Raw genomic sequence first — 19,129 nt, 5'->3', positions numbered from 1 at the left:
TTACTGCTGAGTCACTGGGGAAGCCCATACTAAAAGGTAGTAAACCCATTATAAGTGTTTTCCAGTTGTCTCCAAAAAAAGCTATGAGCACCTGAACTAGAGCATTGGTGTTCTGAGTGGGGAAACAGAAGTAAAGACAGCTGGCATAAACAAAGAGGAAAGAGGAAGTGCAGGGCCCTAATACATCTTAGCTGGATTAGGGGCAAGAACTAAATACCAGAGGGCTTCATTAATCCATTTACTCACTCTACAAATATTCTTAAGTGTTTATTGTAGATATGGTTCCTGTTCTTACGTAGCTTACAGTCTGGGGTGGGAGTAGGTGGGAAGAGGGGGGATTCAATTCAATGGGAATAAAAATAAAGTAGGATAAATTATAAACAGAGCCAGCTTCATAGGAATGAGGCCAGTACAGTGACACAGGGTCATTTGCTCAGACAGCCAAGCTCCCGAAGTTTAAAGCTCTGCAGTGGTTTAATACTTTTACCTTGGATTTGATGTTGTGTAAATTAAGTCCAAGGGGACAATAGGGTTTGTGCCAGTTCATCTGCAGTTTGATGCCTCACTGCTTCTCGCACCTCCCTAGGAAGATTCTTAGTTCCCAGCTTTCTTTTCTCTGATGCCCCAAATCACTGCTGCCCTCTATGGAGATTCTAACAGGCTCAAGGTGCTTCACATCCACCCTCCATTAGGACGTGTTCAAGGGCAAAGAATCCAGTTGTTTGCAGGCTACCTGTCCACCTTGTGTGGAGATGGCAGCTCATGAGAAAGGGAGATTGATTTCCCCTGATGCTTCTGGGGCCCTGTATTTTCATTTTACACAAGGACCTGCCAATGAAAAAGCATGTGTGCTGTGCTAAGTCACTTCAGTAGTGTCAGACTCTCTGGTCCCAAGGACTGTAGCCTGCCAGGCTTCTCTGTGCATGGGATTCTCCAGGCAAGAATACTGGAATGGGTTGCCATGCCCTCCTCCAAAATGATAAAGCAGGTCTTGGTTATAAAATGAATGAGCTGTGGACATTCTGTGAGAAATGGAATATTTCCTGCCACCAGGAAGTAAAGGATGCAGCCCTCCAAGGCTAGCTGGAGAGCCCTGAGGAAAAGGATCAGGAAGGAAAAGAATACCTGCTATCTAGAAGCCATCAAACTACAACCACTCCCTGCAGCCAGTCCCCGGGTGAGCCTTGAGGAAACTCAGGATGTGAAAATCTGTATATTGGCCCCAGGTAGCTGAGATGCATATCAAAGGAATTCAGTGAGCCCAAATTCTTGCATCTTCCCCCCAAAAAGCAAAGAGCTAAATTCCTTTACTGGAGATATCTGGTTTTCTTTAATTTACAATAATCTTGCAGTGTTCAGACTACTTTCCCTTTGTTGCAAAACATCTATATAACCTGGAGCATTTCTCTCAGGTTTACATGAGATACTGCCTCCCAGATTTGAAGTCCTAAAATTCCCTGCCAAATAAAACATAACTCTCAACTTTTAGGTTTTGCAAATATTTTTTTAAGTCTACATCTCTAGGCACATAACCTAATGGGGGTGTAGAGATCTGGTAGCTTTCTCTGGCATTTAATCTGAGACTTTGACCAAGTATCTCTTGCAAAAGAACAGGATGCAGAAAGTTCCAGGAAGAGGAAATAACCAGACAAGATTCCTGGTCAAATCAGAGCACAGAAAATGTTCCAGAAAGTAAGAATGTAAATATGGGTGTTATGACAGTGGGACCAGTAATAGCAAAATATTGAGTCACTGAGAGGAGGTCAGGAGCTCTGTTCAGCAACAGAGGGCTTGAGAAGTATCTGGAATAGTTATACAGTAAAGCAGGTATTTTCTCCAGACATATCTTTATTACACTGTACATGTAGAGTCAAATTTTGACCTTTGATTACAAGATGTTGCATCATTGTTTGTAAAATTTTACCTCATAAAGAGGTAAATTAACACAATAAAAAGCTAAAATCAACACAAATGCTATTGCCTCCTTGCCACCATCTACGGAGAGAAACAGGATTTCCAGGTAGCTCAAGTGGTAAAGAATCCACCTGCAATAAAGGAGACACTGAAGTGGGTTCAACCCCTGGGTTGGGAAAATTCCCTAGAGGAGGTAATGGTAACCCATCCAGTATTCTTGCTGGGAAAATTCCATGGTGGGCTACAGTCCATGGAGAGTTAGACATGACTGAGTGACTGAGCACACATACACACGCACTAAGAGAAATGCTGTGGCTGTTCCACTCAAACTCTCCCTGGAAATTCATACAAAAACAAGTGAGTGAGTGGATCCCAAGAGCATACAATATAGCCTCTCAGAACTGAAGCAAAGCACATTTTTCAGAATTGGCAAGAAGTAGATTTTTTTTTTCTTTTTCTTTAGTAAGGATTCTTTTTTTTTTTTTTTTTAATCACATTGACATTTCGTTTATTAGAGCTAAGTTTAAAAGACCAGTTCCTGAAGAGCTTTTACCTAAATCAGTTGCCATTTTATACAGGTAAGATGAGAAAATGCTGAAAAATGTGGTTTTTCTTCTTTAAAGCTTATTCAAAATAAAGTCACATCAATTTTTTACTACCAGGAAGCAGTATATTTTATATCAGACTTTCAGGGAAGAAGGTATGACTTGCAATAGGTTTTATCCAGGCTAAAAGCTGTTTTCTTGTTCAAAATTACAGTTTATGTTCTCTTTCCTTGAAGTCTTTGTGTGTGTGTGTGTGTGTGTGAAAAGTGGGAAAGATTATGTTTCCATATGAACTCTTAAAAATATAACTGAAAAACAATTAGTAAGATTTTTATGAATGGATTGGGAAAGAAAATATATTTATATATACATATTTTATATAAAAACTTATCCAATAAATGCTAGTGGTTTAGTAACCAATGAGTGTGATAAAAAAAATAGAACTAACTTTTGAGCATTTTACTGTGCACCAGGCAAGTTGAATATGATTACTTCAATTGGTAGGAATTATATTTCCCTATTCACACCCAAAAGAAACTGAGCTCCAAAGGGCTCATGTAACCTGCCAGTTTCACTTAATGGTTGCTGATAGAGTCAGAACTTCTACTCAAACGTGTCTTATTGCAAACTCCTCACCTCTTCTTCTGTCCTTCTCCTATCTTCTTCTGTATTAAAAGAGGAACAGTGTTATGTGAACGGTGTGAAGTTTACAAGAGTAATCATTCATTTTGTCTAAGCCAATTAGGAAGACTTTAAACTTATTTGCTTTGGTTCACTAAGAATTTGTTGGATAGTTTTTAACTCACCATATCAATATCTTACACTTTGGTTAGCTCATTCCATGCCAGTCATATCCATCATGCAGAAGTATGTGACCATCACTCAATCAAGATAAGAACAATTTCCATTTACTAAGTCCTGGTCATCATATTGGGCTGCATTCAGGTGGTGCTAGTGGTAAAGAATCTGCCTGCCAGTGCAGGAGATGTAAGAGACGTGGGTTTGATCTCTGGGTTGGGAAGATCTCTTGGAGTAGAAAATGGCAACCCACTCCAGTATTCTTGCCTAGAAAATTCCATAGGCAGGGGAGCCTCGTGGGATACAGTCCATGGGGTTGCAGAGTTGGACACAATTGAACACATGGGGAGGGGGGGATTCACAATGATGTCTATTGTGGAAACCAATAGAGAAGTTCAAATATATTCAATGCCATGTGGGGAAAAAGGGATAGGGAGTGGGGCTTGGAAAGGAGAAAGAATTAGGAAAGTGAAAATGGCTGGAGAGGTTCAAGCTCAAGTATATCCTTCAAGAGATATATGCAAAAATGAAAGTATGTGTGAGCAAGGTCAAGTGAATTTAATATAAATAAACAAAATTGCAGTAGCAACATTACCAAAAACATAACCTATAAGTATGCATGTGGTTAGTCCTAATTCATTCTGTGATGCGTAGGGAAACCAAACTTCCTCTCTCCCTGTGAAACAACTGCCTCAAATCATTTATCTGCTATAAATTAGATGCTGAAGGATAAAGAAGAAAGCAGAAAGGGATTGTATCATAGCAGAGTTTTAGCTTAAGCACAACACAAAAGGCATGTATGGCTGCTTACTACTTGCTGTGTTCTTGTGATAAAAAGAAGCAGTAGGAGGAAAATCACAGTAGGGAAACAGACTGTGGGGTTGAAAGGAAACCTCTTAGAATCCAGCTAAATGCATGTTTCATATTATTTGTATTGCATACTCCCACTTTAAGTCATAAGATTTCTCAGTACCAAGTGTCATAGACTCTGCAAATGTTAACTTTATCAACAAATTGAATGAATGAGAGAGTGGGAAAATGCAATTAATTTCAGAAGAAGGACTAAGAAATAGACTAAGGACTATTACTTTTGCATAGATAAGAGGCTGATTTAGAACTCCTTAAACTGACCAAAAAGGGGGGGAAAAAAAAAAAAAAAACCTCCTAAAGGAAGAAGACTTGCCAACCACACAAATGTAAATATTCAAAGATATATGAGATTTGAAGTGGAAGATATATGATGGTATACATGATTTCCTGAGTGAGAGGAAATACCAGATTTATGAATATACTATGTTCCATCCCAACCCATGAGAGAAATTTGAGAAGGAAACATCATTTGGAGTCATGACATATCTCCTGCATATAAGAAGAATGGCTGGAAGGAGACTTTGACTGACTAACTGAAAAAGATAGAAGGGAATTTGAAAGAGGAAAAGACCCCCAAATTAATATGTGGACAAATTTGATTGCAAATAAAGTCAAGAATGTAAGAATAAAGACTGTTTATCCCTTGCTTTGTGACCTAAGTGGCTTAATGTACCTTTTCCAGGCCTCAGCATCATCATCCACAAAATGAGAGGGTTAAATTAGATGATCTCTAAAATCAATTCCAATTTAAAAAAATATTTAGAAAAATAGAGTAGTAGTCTGGAGTGTCCTTAAAAGGAAAGGAAGTGAACCAGTCAGATTGACAAGATGCATGAAAAGAATTATTGCTGTGCTATACAAAGAAAAATATTGTCTTTTTACGTAAGACTAGAGCAGTGACCAAAATTAATTTTTACGAAGGTTGGGAATATGGCAAAGGCATATGGAGGATAAGTTAACTGCTGCTATAATTGGATGAAGCAGAAGATATTAAGAAGAGGTGGCAAGAATACACAGAAGAACTGTACAAAAAGGAGCTTCACAACCCAGATAATCATGATGGTGTGCTCATTCACCTAGAGCCAGACATCGTGGAATGTGAAGTCAAGTGGGCCTTAGAAAGCATCACTACGAACAAAGCTATTGGAGGTGATGGAATTCCAGTTGAGCTATTTCAAATCCTGAAAGATGATGCTGTGAAAGTGCTGCACTCAATATGCCAGCAAATTTGGAAAACTCAGCAGTGGCCACAGGACTGGAAAAGGTCAGTTTTCATTCCAATCCCAAAGAAAGGCAATGCCAAAGAATGCTCAAACTACTGCACAGTTGCACTCATCTCACATGCTAGTAAAGTAATGCTCAAAATTCTCCAAGCCAGGCTTCAACAATACATGAACTGTGAACTTTCTGATGTTCAAGCTGGTTTTAGAAAAGGCAGAGGAACCAGAGATCAAATTGCCAACATCTGCTGGATCATCAAAACAGCAAGAGAGTTCCAGAAAAACATCTATTTCTGCTTTATTGACTATACCAAAGCCTTTGACTGTGTGGATCACAATAAACTGTGGAAAATTCTTCAAGAGATGGGAATACCAGACCACCTGACCTGCCTCTTGAGAAACCTGTATGCAGATCAGGAAGCAACAGTTAGAACTGGACATGGAACAACAGACTTGTTCCAAATAGGAAAAGGAGTACGTCAACGCTATATATTGTCACCCTGCTTATTTAACTTATACGCATAGTACATCATGAGAAATGCTGGGCTGGAAGAAGCACAACTGGAATCAAAATTGCCGGGAGAAATATCAATAACCTCAGATATGCAGATGACACCACCCTTATGGCAGAAAGTGAAGAGGAACTAAAACGCCTCTTGATGAAAGTGAAAAAGGAGAGTGAAAAATTTGGCTTAAAGTTCAACATTCAGAAAACGAAGGTCATGGCATCTGGTCCCATAACTTCATGGCAAATAGATGGGGAAACAGTGGAGACAGTGTCAGACTTTATTTTGGGGGGCTCCAAAATCACTGCAGGTGGTGATTGCAGCCATGAAATTAAAAGACGCTTACTCCTTGGAAGGAAAGTTGTGACCAATCTAGACAGCATATTAAAAAGCAGAGATATTACTTTGCCAACAAAGGTCCATCCATCAATGCTAGTTTTTCCAGTGGTCATGTAAGGATGTGAGAGTTGCACTGTGCAGAAAGCTGAGCACCTAAGAATTGATGCTTTTGAATTGTGGTGTTGGAGAAGACTCTTCAAAGTCCCTTGGACTGCAAAGAGGTCCAACCAGTCCATCCTAAAGGAGATCAGCCCTGGATGTTCATTGGAAGGACTGATGCTAAAGCTGAAACTCCGGGACTTTGGCCATCTCATGCGAAGAGTTGACTTATTGGAAAAGACTCTGATGCTGGGAGGGATTGGGGGCAGGAAGAGAAGGGGACAACAGAGGATGAGATGGCTGGATGGCATCACTGACTCGATGGACGTGAGTTTGAGTGAACTCCAGGAGTTGGTGATGGACAGGGAGGCCTGGCGTGCTGCAGTTCATGAGGTCACAAAGAGTTGGACATGACTGAGCGACTGAACAGAACTGAACTGATGATATAAGGATGATAAAAAGTTGAGAATGTTTTCTGTTCTTTCAAGATACAGAATCTTAACAGAATATATTTTTTAAAGGAAAATGAAAATCTCATGTAAAATTTTCTGGTAGAGATTGTTAATTGCAGAACTCTAATACCTATGATCCGGAGAAGGCAATGGCACCCCACTCCAGTGCTCTTGCCTGGAAAATCCAGTGGAGGGAGGAGCCTGGTAGGCTGCAGTCCATGGGTTTGCTAAGAGTCAGACATGACTGAGCGACTTCACTTTCACTTTTCATTTTTCACTTTCATGCATTGAAGATGGAAATGGCAATCCACCCCAGTACTCTTGCCTGGAGAATCCCAGGGACGGGGGAGCCTGGTGGGCTGCTGTCTATGGGGTTGCACAGAGTCGGACAGGACTGAAGTGACTTAGCAGCAGCAATACCTATGACCATGTTCTTCCTTAATAGTCAAAGCCCGGTTGTATTCAATGCACAAATAAAATACTACATTTCCCATAATCTCTTGTAGCAAGGTGAAATTATATGTTTATGTCCTGCCAGTGAGATATAAGCTTATGATTTTACAGAGGTCTCTGAAAAGGCTACTTTTCAGAGTTAATTGAGTTAATTCATTCAAGATAGAGAGATAGTTTGACCTCTCTCCAACTCTTCCTGTTACCACAGAAGTGACATCTAAAGTGACAACAGTCATTTTAAACTATGAAGTTATCTCAAAGAAGGAAGCTTCATGCTAAAAAGAAAAGTAACAGGAAGAAGAAAGGTTGGACCCTGATAGCATTCTGGTGGTGCCAGGGTAATTTCAGTTGGTTTATCTTCAAACTTATCTTTCACAAGAGAGAGAAATTAACTTCTGTGTTGGCTAAGCGACTATCATTTCCACTATTTTTTTTTTTCTGATTAGATTGATTCCAACCTTAATCCAACTGATTTAGAACCCAGAAGTGAGGTGCTTCAACAAATAGAAACTGGATTGGATGAAGAACCAGGTAAGTGCAAAATAATGACTCAACTAATGAAAACTGAAAATCTCAGAACCATCATCATTACTAGCACCTGCCATACGTTGATACATGTGATATTAGGAGAATTGGTAAAATATATGCAGAATGTTGACATGGGTTGTCAGCAAAATCCTGAAAGAATGATAAATTCAAGGTGGAACTAGTGGGCCAGACTTAAGAGTTCAATTAGAAAGAGAGGCATCTTTGTTGAGGGAAATACTCTTTGCCTACAACCTATAATCTCAGCTGACTGACAGTGTGGAAATTTAAAAAGGGTAGAAAAGGCCAAGTGCTTATACCCCAAATTGAAACAGTTAAAAGAAGTGTCTGCAAATCCCAGTCTTAGCAATAAATATGACTGGTGCCTCACCATACAGAAGTTGTGAGCCTGCTGGCAAAGATACTGCATTATTTCAGATGTTTTCAATGCAGCAGACAGCAGCAGGCTGAGAATTATTTGGATGGGCAAAGCACGGAGCTCTATAAATAAAAGACCAGAGGCTTTGAGCTTAAAAATTCCATTTATCCAAGAACTTTGACTCTGTGTACTCACATTTAAAATAACCGAAATGCCACTGTGTTGAAAGCATACCACATTTTTGAGGGCAATTTACCATCCCCAAATAATCCACTGGATCCTAAACCCATACTAACAAGAAGTGGTTTGTTGTATAGGTGCTAGCCTTAGAAAATAGATGCCCCTGAATGTCCACTTCAGATGGGGCCACAGGATGATAGGAAAAGAAGACTCTTCCACAGGGCAAAGTCAGGGACTAGCAAAGAAAAGAAATAAGGGAGTTCCTCCTAAAGAATAGAACCTGGGGCTACCAGATGAACAAATTAAAGAGCTCAGTCCACAGCCAGTGGGTGAAGTTTTCAGCATTTCTGTTCAGCAAGATCTGTTGATTGTTGTACACCAGAGAGACCTTCAGTTCAGTTCAGTCACTCAGTCGTGTCCGACTCTCTGCGACCTCATGAATCGCAGCACGCCAGGCCTCCCTGTTCATCACCAACTCCCGGAGTTCACTCAGACTCATGTCCATTGAGTCAGTGATGCCATCCAGCCATCTCATCCTCTGTCGTCCCCTTCGCCTCCTGCCCCCAATCCCTCCCAGCATCAGAGTCTTTTCCAATAAGTCAACTCTTCGCATGAGATGGCCAAAGTACTGGAGTTTCAGCTTTAGCATCATTCCTTCCAAAGAAATCTCACAGCTGATCTCTTTCAGAATGGACTGGTTGGGTCTCCTTGCAGTCCAAGGGACTCTCAAGAGTCTTCTCCAACACCCCAGTTCAAAAGCATCAATTCTTCAGCGCTCAGCCTTCTTCACAGTCCAACTCTCACATCCATACATGACCACAGGAAAAACCATAGCCTTTCGTGTCTTTAAATTAATAAAAGTATCTAGTTAACTAAACCATGAGGAGCCAAATATCAAACTGTGAGTAGAATGCCACAACTTCAAGGGTAACACAAGGGTTTTTGCTATTTAAAGAAGAAGAAGGGGTGCATAGAGAGAAGGTATCCAAAGGAGAGGACCATACAAAACTTTGGTGGATGGCATACTTGTTCTCAGTTCTACACTCCTTCCTGTGCAGTGGAGCAGAGGAAAGAGGGTATATCTGTGATTGAAAAGTGAGAGAAGGGGGCTTTAAATTTGTTTGCATGGGCCTTTCGGGCCTCGTTATGTGAAGGGCTTGACCAGCAATTATGGGTTCAAAGAAATGAGATGTGGAGCAAACCCAAAATCAATGCCAAAGTTTGGCCCAACACTCAGCTTAATACAGAAATGTTCTACTGACCTACAGGCACATGACAGAGTGGAAACATGTCTTTAAAACAATAAAGGCTTGTTTTAAAAACCATTGCATTTTAAGGTGGTTTGCCGTATAGCATCGTGGCCATTATAGCAGCCAGACCTCAGGTCACAAGTGAAACAGAAGTTTTTAGAGATCTTATCAACAGTCATGATTCCTAAAGAAACAGAAAACAAATGATGAGAAAAGTGTAAGCAAACTTTTGAAAACCCAAAGAACAAATGAGACTAGAAAGAGGAATTTCTAGAAACCTCCAGAGTTGTCAGGGTGTCTGGAGCACTGAGCCAGAGAGATAAAAAAGAAAGACAGATCCAGATAAGTTGCAAAGAGAAACTGCAAATTGTCAAAGAGCTTTTGGGGTTTGTTGTGGATTTTGTTTATGTGTTTGTTTCTTGGGAAATTATTTTGAAATTAATATATTAACTTGATAAAAGTACAAAGTTGTTAACTCACCATAAACAGATCAAAAACTGAGGGGAAAAAAAATTAATCACTCCTGAAATAAGCACAGTGTGATCATATTTTTGAGGAGTGGAGTACCCCCACTTTTAGAGAATTTAGGAGAAAGGGAAAAGTCTCAGAAAATGAAAATAGAAATGTAAATAATACTAATAAATAGAGCTAAACAGAAAAGGCCAACTTTTCAAAAGAATATATTAAATGCAGCAGAAAGAGGAATACAGGATGAGATCCTTAAAAAAGAAGTCAGGAAAGTATTACATAGAATAATTGCAAAGGCCTTTTCCCCTTATAACAAGGAAATTGATGGATTTGAGAATAAGGATATTAAAAAAGATCTTTAAGAGTCTGCAGGAAATAGAAGAGCTAGGACAAAGCATGGATGTCATGTAGAATATTTTATGACAAACTGCTGGCCTAAGCCAATAATTCTTGGGCTGGAGAAGGAATTGTTGCTTTAAAGAAACTGGGTAGGGGTGGGGGTGGGCAGGAGAAACTGCAACACATATTTTCTAAATACATTTCAAAGGAACACCTGAAGGACACAAAGATAACTAGTTAAAGTACAGTTGCTAAAAAAATAGAATGTTTTTGTAAATAAAAAGAAAACAGAGAGAAAAAGAACAATAAATCCTAAAAGTGGCAATAAGAGAGTGGTAAGTCATTAATGCCTAAAAGTAAAGAGAAAAACTGCTCAGAAGGGTGAAAGGCATACAGAAGAGAGAACTGTAAAGCAAGCAGGAAAAAGCAACGAGAGGTAAATATAGAGTATATAAAAGGTTGCAATTGTTGTAGAGGAACCCATCATTGAATTGTAGGATATAATTTAAACATGCACATAAGCAAAACTTACAATTACCTTTGTAAGTTGAAAAACTTTGAGGAGCAAATAAGACCATGGATCAAAAATGTTCGTGAATATTACAGTGCTTTCTAAAAATAAAAATAATTAACGGCTGCATTGTTAAAAGTTATTCTTTGAGGGTGAATAGCAAAAATACTGTTCAACTTAACGAATATTTACTGAGTCACTACAATGTTGCTGTTCAGTCGATAAGTCGTGTCCAGCTTTTTGCAACCCCATTAACTGCAGCATTCCAGACTCCCCTGTCCTTCACCATCTCCCTGAGTTTGCTCAAATTCATGTCCACTGTGTTAATGGTGCCATCTGACCATCTCACCCTCTGCTGTCCCCTTCTCCTCTTGCCCTCAATCTTTCCCAGCATCAGGGTCTTTTCCAATGAGTCGGCTCTTCGCTTCAGATAGCCAAACTATTGGAGCTTCAGCATCAGCACCAGTCCTTCAATGAGTATTCAGGACTGATTTCCATTAGGATGGACTGGTTTGATCACCTTGCTGTCGAAGGAACTCTCAAGAGTCTTCTCCAGCATCACAATTTGAAAGCATCCATTCTTCAGTGCTCAGCCTTCGTTATGGTCCAACTCTCACATCTGTACATGACTACTGGAAAAATCACAGCTTTGACTGCACACTACAACGTACTAAGCACATATTAGGCTCTGAGGGGAAACATGAATAATGACGACAGACATGCATCAACTATTTCAACCTGGACAGTGCCATTAAGAGAGAATGTATACAGCTTTTCAAAAAGAAACCTGCTGCCTTCCTAAAGGCAGCCACTATTATCTTGTGAACTTTCCAGAAACAGGTGTATGTGAAAGTATATGTGTGTTTTTATGCCAGGTTATATATATGTTTATGTATAAACATACCATTTTTATGTACATTTAATTTTACACAGTTGAGTACATGTTATTACACTATTCACGACCTTGTGACTTTCTTTTAATACAGCAATTTGGAGATTACTCCTTATTAGAATAAACAAACCTACCTCATTTTTCTTAATGGCATATTTTATTGCATTGTTCTGCAATAATTCATTGACTCACTGACTGTTAATGGACATTTATGCAGTTTCCAGTCTTTCCTTATTACATACAATACTTATAATGTGTTTTATACATGAATTAGTATACCTGTTATACAAATTTATGGAATTGAAATTTCTTTTAAGTGGCAAGTGGATTTTTAATTTTGATAGTTATTGCCAAGTAGCCTTCAAAGTAATTACATCCATTTGTATTCTGACCTACAGTGCAGAAAAATGCTTTTGTCCTCATACCTCCTGCCAATGCCATTTATTATCACACCATTTTGATCTCTCTAAAAATATATTTCATTGTAGTTTGAATTGTGCTGGTCTTATAAAAAATATGAGCATATTTTCTCATTTTTAAAAGGATTTTATGTTTCCCTTTCTATGAGTCCATAATCTTGGCCTGATTCTCTACTTTTTAAAACAGGAGTATGTTACAAATGATGAGCCATTGCCGTATGTCTTGTCATGTTTTTTTTTTCTTTACCTTGTTTTTTTCAATTTTATTCTTTTAGCCATGGTAATTTTCTACTTTGAGTTTATTGTGGGATCATATACATTTCTATAAAATGTAACATTTTGTATATATATATATCATTCAGTTTCGCTCACTGGTAATAGTTTTCATAGCTGTAGCACAGTATCACAGCTAGGAAGCTGACACAGATAAACTTCATCAACCTTATTCAGATATCACCATTTTTACATTTACCTGAATATGTGTTTCAGTTCAGTCTCTCAGTCATATCCAACTCTTTGCAACCCCGTAGACTGCAGCACGCCAGGCTTCCCTGTCCAACACTAGCTCCTGGAGCTTTCTCAAACTCACATCCATTGAGTCTGTGATGCCATCCAACCATTTCATCCTCTGTCGTCCCCTTCTCCTTCTGCCCTCAATCTTTCCCAGCATCAGGGTCTTTTCAAATGAGTCAGCTCTTCTCATCAGGTGGCCAAAGTACTGGAATTTCAGCTTCAGCATCAGTCCTTCCAATGAATATTCAGGACTATTTTCCTTTAGGATGGACTGGCTGGATCTCCCTGCAGTCCAAGGGACTCTCAAGAGTCTTCTTCAACACCACAGATCAAAATCATCAATTTTTTGGTGCTCAGCTTTCTTCATAGTCCAACTCTTACAACCATACATGACTACTGAAAAAACCATACCTTTAACTCGATGGACTTTTGTTGGCAAAGTAATGTCTCTGCTTTTTAATATGCATCTAGGTTGGTTATAGCTTTTCTTTCAAGGAGCAAGGATCTTTTAATTTCGTGGGCTGCAGCCACCATTTGCAGTGATTTTGGAACCCCAAAAAATAAAGTCTCTCTGTTTTCATTTTTTCCCATCTATTTGCCATGAAGTAATGGGACCAGATGCCATGATCTTAGTTTTCTGAATGTTGAGTTTTAAGCCAACTTTTCACTCTCCTCTTTCACTTCCACTAAGAGGCTCTTTAGTCTTCATTTTCTGCCATAAGGGTGGTGTCATCTGTGTATCTGAGGTTACTGATATTTCTTCTGGCAATCATTTAATTCTATGCAATTGGATCATTGTATCACATGTATAGACTTATGTGACCATCACTACAGAAGAGTTTTACCATAAATCTCTTTTATCAGTTTTATCATAAAAAACTGTTTTTAAAATTGTTTTTTAGATCCACTGGAGAAGGGGTAGGCTACCCACTCCAGTATTCTGGCCTAAAGAATTCCATGGACTCTATTGTCCACAGGGTCTCAAAGAGTCAGACATGACTGAGCAACTTCCATTTTTACATGGGTTATTTATGTTATTGTGTTAGTTTCAGGATCTATAGAAACAGACTCACAAATACGAAAATAAACTTGTGGTTACAAAAGAGGAGAGAAGGGGAAACAGATAAATTGGGGATATGAAATTAACAGATATAAACTACTATGTATAACATAGATAAGCAAAAAGATATACTGCATGAACAAGGAATTATACCCATTATCTTGTAATAACCAAAGGTCTGTCTAGTCAAGGCTATGGTTTTTCCTGTGGTCGTGTATGGATGTGAGAATTGGACTGTGAAGAAGGCTGAGTGCCAAAGAATTGATGCTTTTGAACTGTGGTGTTGGAGAAGACTCTTGAGAGTCCCTTGGACTGCAAGGACATCCAACCAGTCCATTGTGAAGGAGATCAGCCCTGGGATTTCTTTGGAAGGAATGATGCTAAAGCTGAAATTCCAGTACTTTGGCCACCTCATGCGAAGAGTTGACTCACTGGAAAAGACTCTGATGCTGGGAGGGATTGGGGATAGGAGGAGAAAGGGACAATAGAGGATGAGATGGCTGGATGGCATCACTGACTCAATGGACATGAGTCTGAGTGAACTCCGGGAGTTGGTGATGGACAGGGAGGCCTGGCGTGCTCCGATTCATGGGGTCCTGAAGAGTCAGACACGACTGAGCGACTGAACTGACTGACTGACTGATATAGTATACAGTCTTATAAGAACGGATTTTTTTCACACAGCATAATTCCCTTGAGATCCTTCCAAGTATATGTCAACAGTCCTTTGTTTTATATTGCTGAATAATAGTCTACGGTATGGGGATGATCACCTACTGAAAGGCATTTGAATTGTTTTTAGTTTGGATCTATTACAAATCAAGTTGATAAAGCAATTATGTCCAGAATTTTGCATGAGCATGTTTCTACAACTCTCTGTGATAAACACTCACAATGCTCAACAGAGCTGAGTCATACAATATTTTTGGTTACATTTTTATTTTTGAATTTTAATGTTTGTAGTGATATCTCATTATGGTTTTAATTTGCATCTCCCTCGTGGTTAATGATTTTGAACATCTTTTCATGTGTCTATATCCTCTTCAGTGAAAAAAATGCTCAAAAGCTATAATCACTAGACGCATATTAAAAAGCAGAGACATTACTTTGCCAACAAAAGTCCATCAAGTAAAGGTATGGTTTTTTCAGTATTCACGTATGGTTGTAAGAGTTGGACTATAAAGAAAGCTGAGCACTGAAAAATTGATGACTTTGATTTGTGGTGTGGGAGAAGACTCTTGAGAGTCCCTTTTAATTTAATTTGAATGATGTAATTTACTTACTCTTCCTTTCATAAATCAAATTTTTGGTGTCAAGTCTAAGAATCTTTACCAAGCCAGAGATTCTGAGGATTTTCTCCTATAATTTTTTTCTAGAGGTTTCTTTTTTTGTTGTTAGTTTTATGTTGTACACTTAAATCTTTATCCATTTTAAGTTAGTTTTTGGATAAAGGGTGAGGTTTAGGTTGAAGTTCGTTTTTTTGCCTATGGAGGTACAATTGCTCAAGTTATCTTCTTTCAGTTGAATTGCCTGTGCATCTCTGTCAAATATAAGTTGGATCTATTAGTGTCCATCTACTCTGAATTATCCATCTTGTTCCACTGATCCATGTAGTTGTCCCCCTGCCAATACAATACCGTTCTGACATGTACTTATAATAAAATCGAGTCTTCCAATGATGTTCCTTATCAAACGGTATTCTTTCTCAAAGTGATTTTGGATATTCAGTTCTTTTGCATTTCTACATATTTTTTAGAATGATCTTGTCTACATTATGAAATCTTTGTTAGAATTTTTATAGTAATTATATTGAAATTATACATCAATCTGGAAAGAAATGACATCTATCATTGTTGAGTCTTCCCTTCCTGGACACAGTATATTTATTTAGGTTTTTGCTGATTTCTTTCATCAGCATTCTCTATTTTTCAAGACAGAGATCCTATACATATTTTCTGAAGTTTTTTTTAAGGATTTCATTGTCATTAATTTCATTGCAAACAGTATTGTGGTTTATATTTTTTTCTTTTCACATAATTATTGTTAATACAATAAATGAGATTGATTGTTGTGTGTTGGCCTTGTATACTGAGACTTTACTGAACTCACATTAGTTCTAGAATTCTCTTTTAATTTTGTAGATTCCTCATGGTTTTCCATATAGATAATCTTGTCAATAAGAGCAGTTTTATTTTTTCATTTCTTATCTGTGTGTCTTTTATTTATTTTCTTTGCCTCATTTTTGTTGGCTAGAACTTCCTGTATTATAATTTCTTTTGTACAAGAGTGGTGATATGGGAATGGATATTCCATCAGTCTTAGAGGGAAAGCATTATATCTTCCACTATTAATTATTAATATAATGCTAGTTTCAAGATGTTTATAGACTCTCTATCTCAAGTCAGGGTAGTTCACCTCTGTCTTTAGCTTGAGAATTTTTATCATGAATGGGTGTTGGATTTTTTCAGATATCTTTGCTGCATAAGGATATGACTCCCTGCTATTTGAATACGTGAATTTATTAACCTGGTCTATCATGATTCTGGATTTTGTATTTGTCCTGAATTTTACTGGGAATTTTTCTAGTGTTTCATCACTAAGGGTGATGCTGGCTTGTGTTTTTGTGTGTATTTATGTCTGTTGATATTTTCATTGTCAACTAGTATCTTATTATAATTTTAAAATTTATTTTAAAAATTTTAATGCATTTTATTATGCTTCATAGTCTTTAGAAATAACTGGTTTTTTCTCTTTTACTGTATATTAGATGTAAATATTTCCCATGATTGAACTATCTTGTTTTCCTAAGGAAAGCCATTTTTTGGTCATATATATGATTCTTCTTTCACAGCATCATCTTTCAGGATTTGGAACAGCTCAACTGGAATTCCATCACTGCCACTAGCTTTGTTCATAGTGATGCTTTCTAAGGCCTCCTTGACTTCACATTCCAGGAGGTCTGGTTCTAGGTGAGTGATCACACTATCGTGATTATCTGGGTTGTGAAGATCTTTTTTGTACAGTTCTTCTGTGTATTCTTGCCACCTCTTCTTAATATCTTCTGCTTCTTTTAGGCCCATACCATTTCTGCCCTTTATCGAGCCCATCTTTGCATGAAGTGTTCCTTTGGTATCTCTAATTTTCTTGAAGAGATCTCTAGTCTTTCCCATTCTGTTGTTTTCCTCTATCTCTTTGCATTGATCACTGAGGAAAGCTTTCTTATCTCTTCTTGCTGTTCTTTGGAACTCTGTATTCAAATGCTTATATCTTTCCTTTTCTCCTTTCTGCTGTATAATCATAAGGGATTTGATTTGATTTAGACCACTGAATGGTCTAGTGGTTTTCCCTATTTTCTTCAATTTAAGTAGGATTTTGGCAATAAGGAGCTCATGATCTGAGCCACAGTCAGCTCCAGGTCTTGTTTTTTGCTGATTATATAGAGTTTGTCTTTCTACTGAAGTGGCAAACCACTTCAGTATTCTTGCGTTGAGAACCCCATGAACAGTATGAAAAGGCAAAATGATAGGATACTGAAAGAGAAACTCCCCAGGTCAGTAGGTGCCCAATATGCTACTGGAGATCAGTGGAGAAATAACTCCAGAAAGAAGGAAGGGATGGAGCCAAAGCAAAAACAATACCCAGCTGTGGATGTGACTGGTGATAGAAGCAAGGTCCGATGCTGTAAAGAGCAATATTGCATAGGAACCTGGAATGTCAGGTCCATGAATCAAGGCAAATTGGAAGTGGTCAAACAAGAGATGGCAAGAGTGAATGTTGACATTCTAGGAATCAGCAAACTAAAATGGACTGGAACGGGTGAATTTAACTCAGATGACCATTATATCTACTACTGCGGGCAGGAATCCTTCAGAAGAAATGGAGTAGCCATCATGGTCAACAAAAGAGTCTGAAATGCAGTACTTGGATGCAATCTCAAAAACGACAGAATGATCCCTGTTCGTTTCCAAGGCAAAACATTCAATATCACAGTAATCCAAGTCTATGCCCCAACCAGTAACACTGAAGAAGCTGAAGTTGAACGGTTCTATGAAGACCTACAAAACCTTTTAGAACTAACACCCAAAAAAGATGTCCTTTTCATTATAGGGGACTGGAATGCAAAAGTAGGAAGTCAAGAAACACCTGGAGTAACAGGCAAATTTGGCCTTGGAATATGGAATGAAGCAGGGCAAAGACTAATAGAGTTTTGCCAAGAAAATGCACTGGTCATAGCAAACACCCTCTTCCAACAACACAAGAGAAGACTCTACACATGGACATCACCAGATGGTCAACACCGAAATCAGACTGATTATATTCTTTGCAGCCAAAGATGGAGAAGCTCAATACAGTCAGCAAAAACAAGACCAGGAGCTGACTGTGGCTCAGACCATGAACTCCTTATTGCCAAATTCAGACTGAAATTGAAGAAAGTAGGGAAAACCATTAGACCATTCAGGTATGACCTAAATCAAATCCCTTATGATTGATTATACAGTGGAAGTGAGAAATAGATTTAAGGGCCTAGATCTGATAGACAGAGTGCCTGATGAACTATGGAATGAGGTTCGTGACATTGTACAGGAGACAGGGATCAAGACCATCCCCATGGAAAAGAAATGCAAAAAAGCAAAATGGCTGTCTGGGGAGGACTTACAAATAGCTGTGAAAAGAAGAGAAGCGAAAAGCAAAGGAGAAAAGGAAAGATATAAACATCTGAATGCAGAGTTCCAAAGAATAGCAAGAAGAGATAAGAAAGCCTTCTTCAGCGATCAATGCAAAGAAGTAGAGGAAAACAACAGAATGGGAAAGACTAGAGATCTCTTCAAGAAAATCAGATACCAAAAGAACATTTCATGCAAAGATGGGCTCGATAAAGGACAGAAATGGTATGGACCTAACAGAAGCAGAAGATATTAAGAAGAGGTGGCAAGAATACACAGAAGAACTGTACAAAAAAGATCTTCATGACTGAGATAATCACGATGGTGTGATGACTGACCTAGAGCCAGATATCCTGGAATGTGAAGTCAAGTGGGTCTTAGAAAGCATCACTATGAACAAAGCTAGTGAAGTTGATGGAATTCCAGTTGAGCTGTTCCAAATCCTGAAAGATGATGCTATGAAAGTGCTGCACGCAATATGCCAGCAAATTTGGAAAACTCAGCAGTGGCCACAGGACTGGAAAAGGTCAATTTTCATTCCAATCCCAAAGAAAGGCAATGCCAAAGAATGCTCAAACTACTGCACAATTGCACTCGTCTCACCTGCTAGTAAAGTAATGCTCAAAATTCTCCAAGCCAGGCTTCAGCAATATGTGAACTGTGAACTTCCAGATGTTCAAGCTGGTTTTAGAAAAGGCAAAGGAACCAGAGATCAAATTGTGAACATCCGCTG

The 19,129-nt window shown here is 38.5% G+C and overlaps 1 pseudogene; it reads left to right on the top strand.

Annotated features, from left to right (window-relative positions):
* The window catches only part of LOC133245197 (craniofacial development protein 2-like), a 73,064-nt pseudogene extending 54,269 nt beyond the window's left edge, over positions 1-18,795 (top strand).
* Positions 18,796-19,129: the final 334 nt, after the last annotated feature.

The sequence above is a fragment of the Bos javanicus genome, chromosome 3 (assembly GCF_032452875.1).
Source record: "Bos javanicus breed banteng chromosome 3, ARS-OSU_banteng_1.0, whole genome shotgun sequence".
NCBI classification, from domain to species: domain Eukaryota; kingdom Metazoa; phylum Chordata; class Mammalia; order Artiodactyla; family Bovidae; genus Bos; species Bos javanicus.
This window is presented reverse-complemented; position numbering and strand designations above follow the sequence as displayed.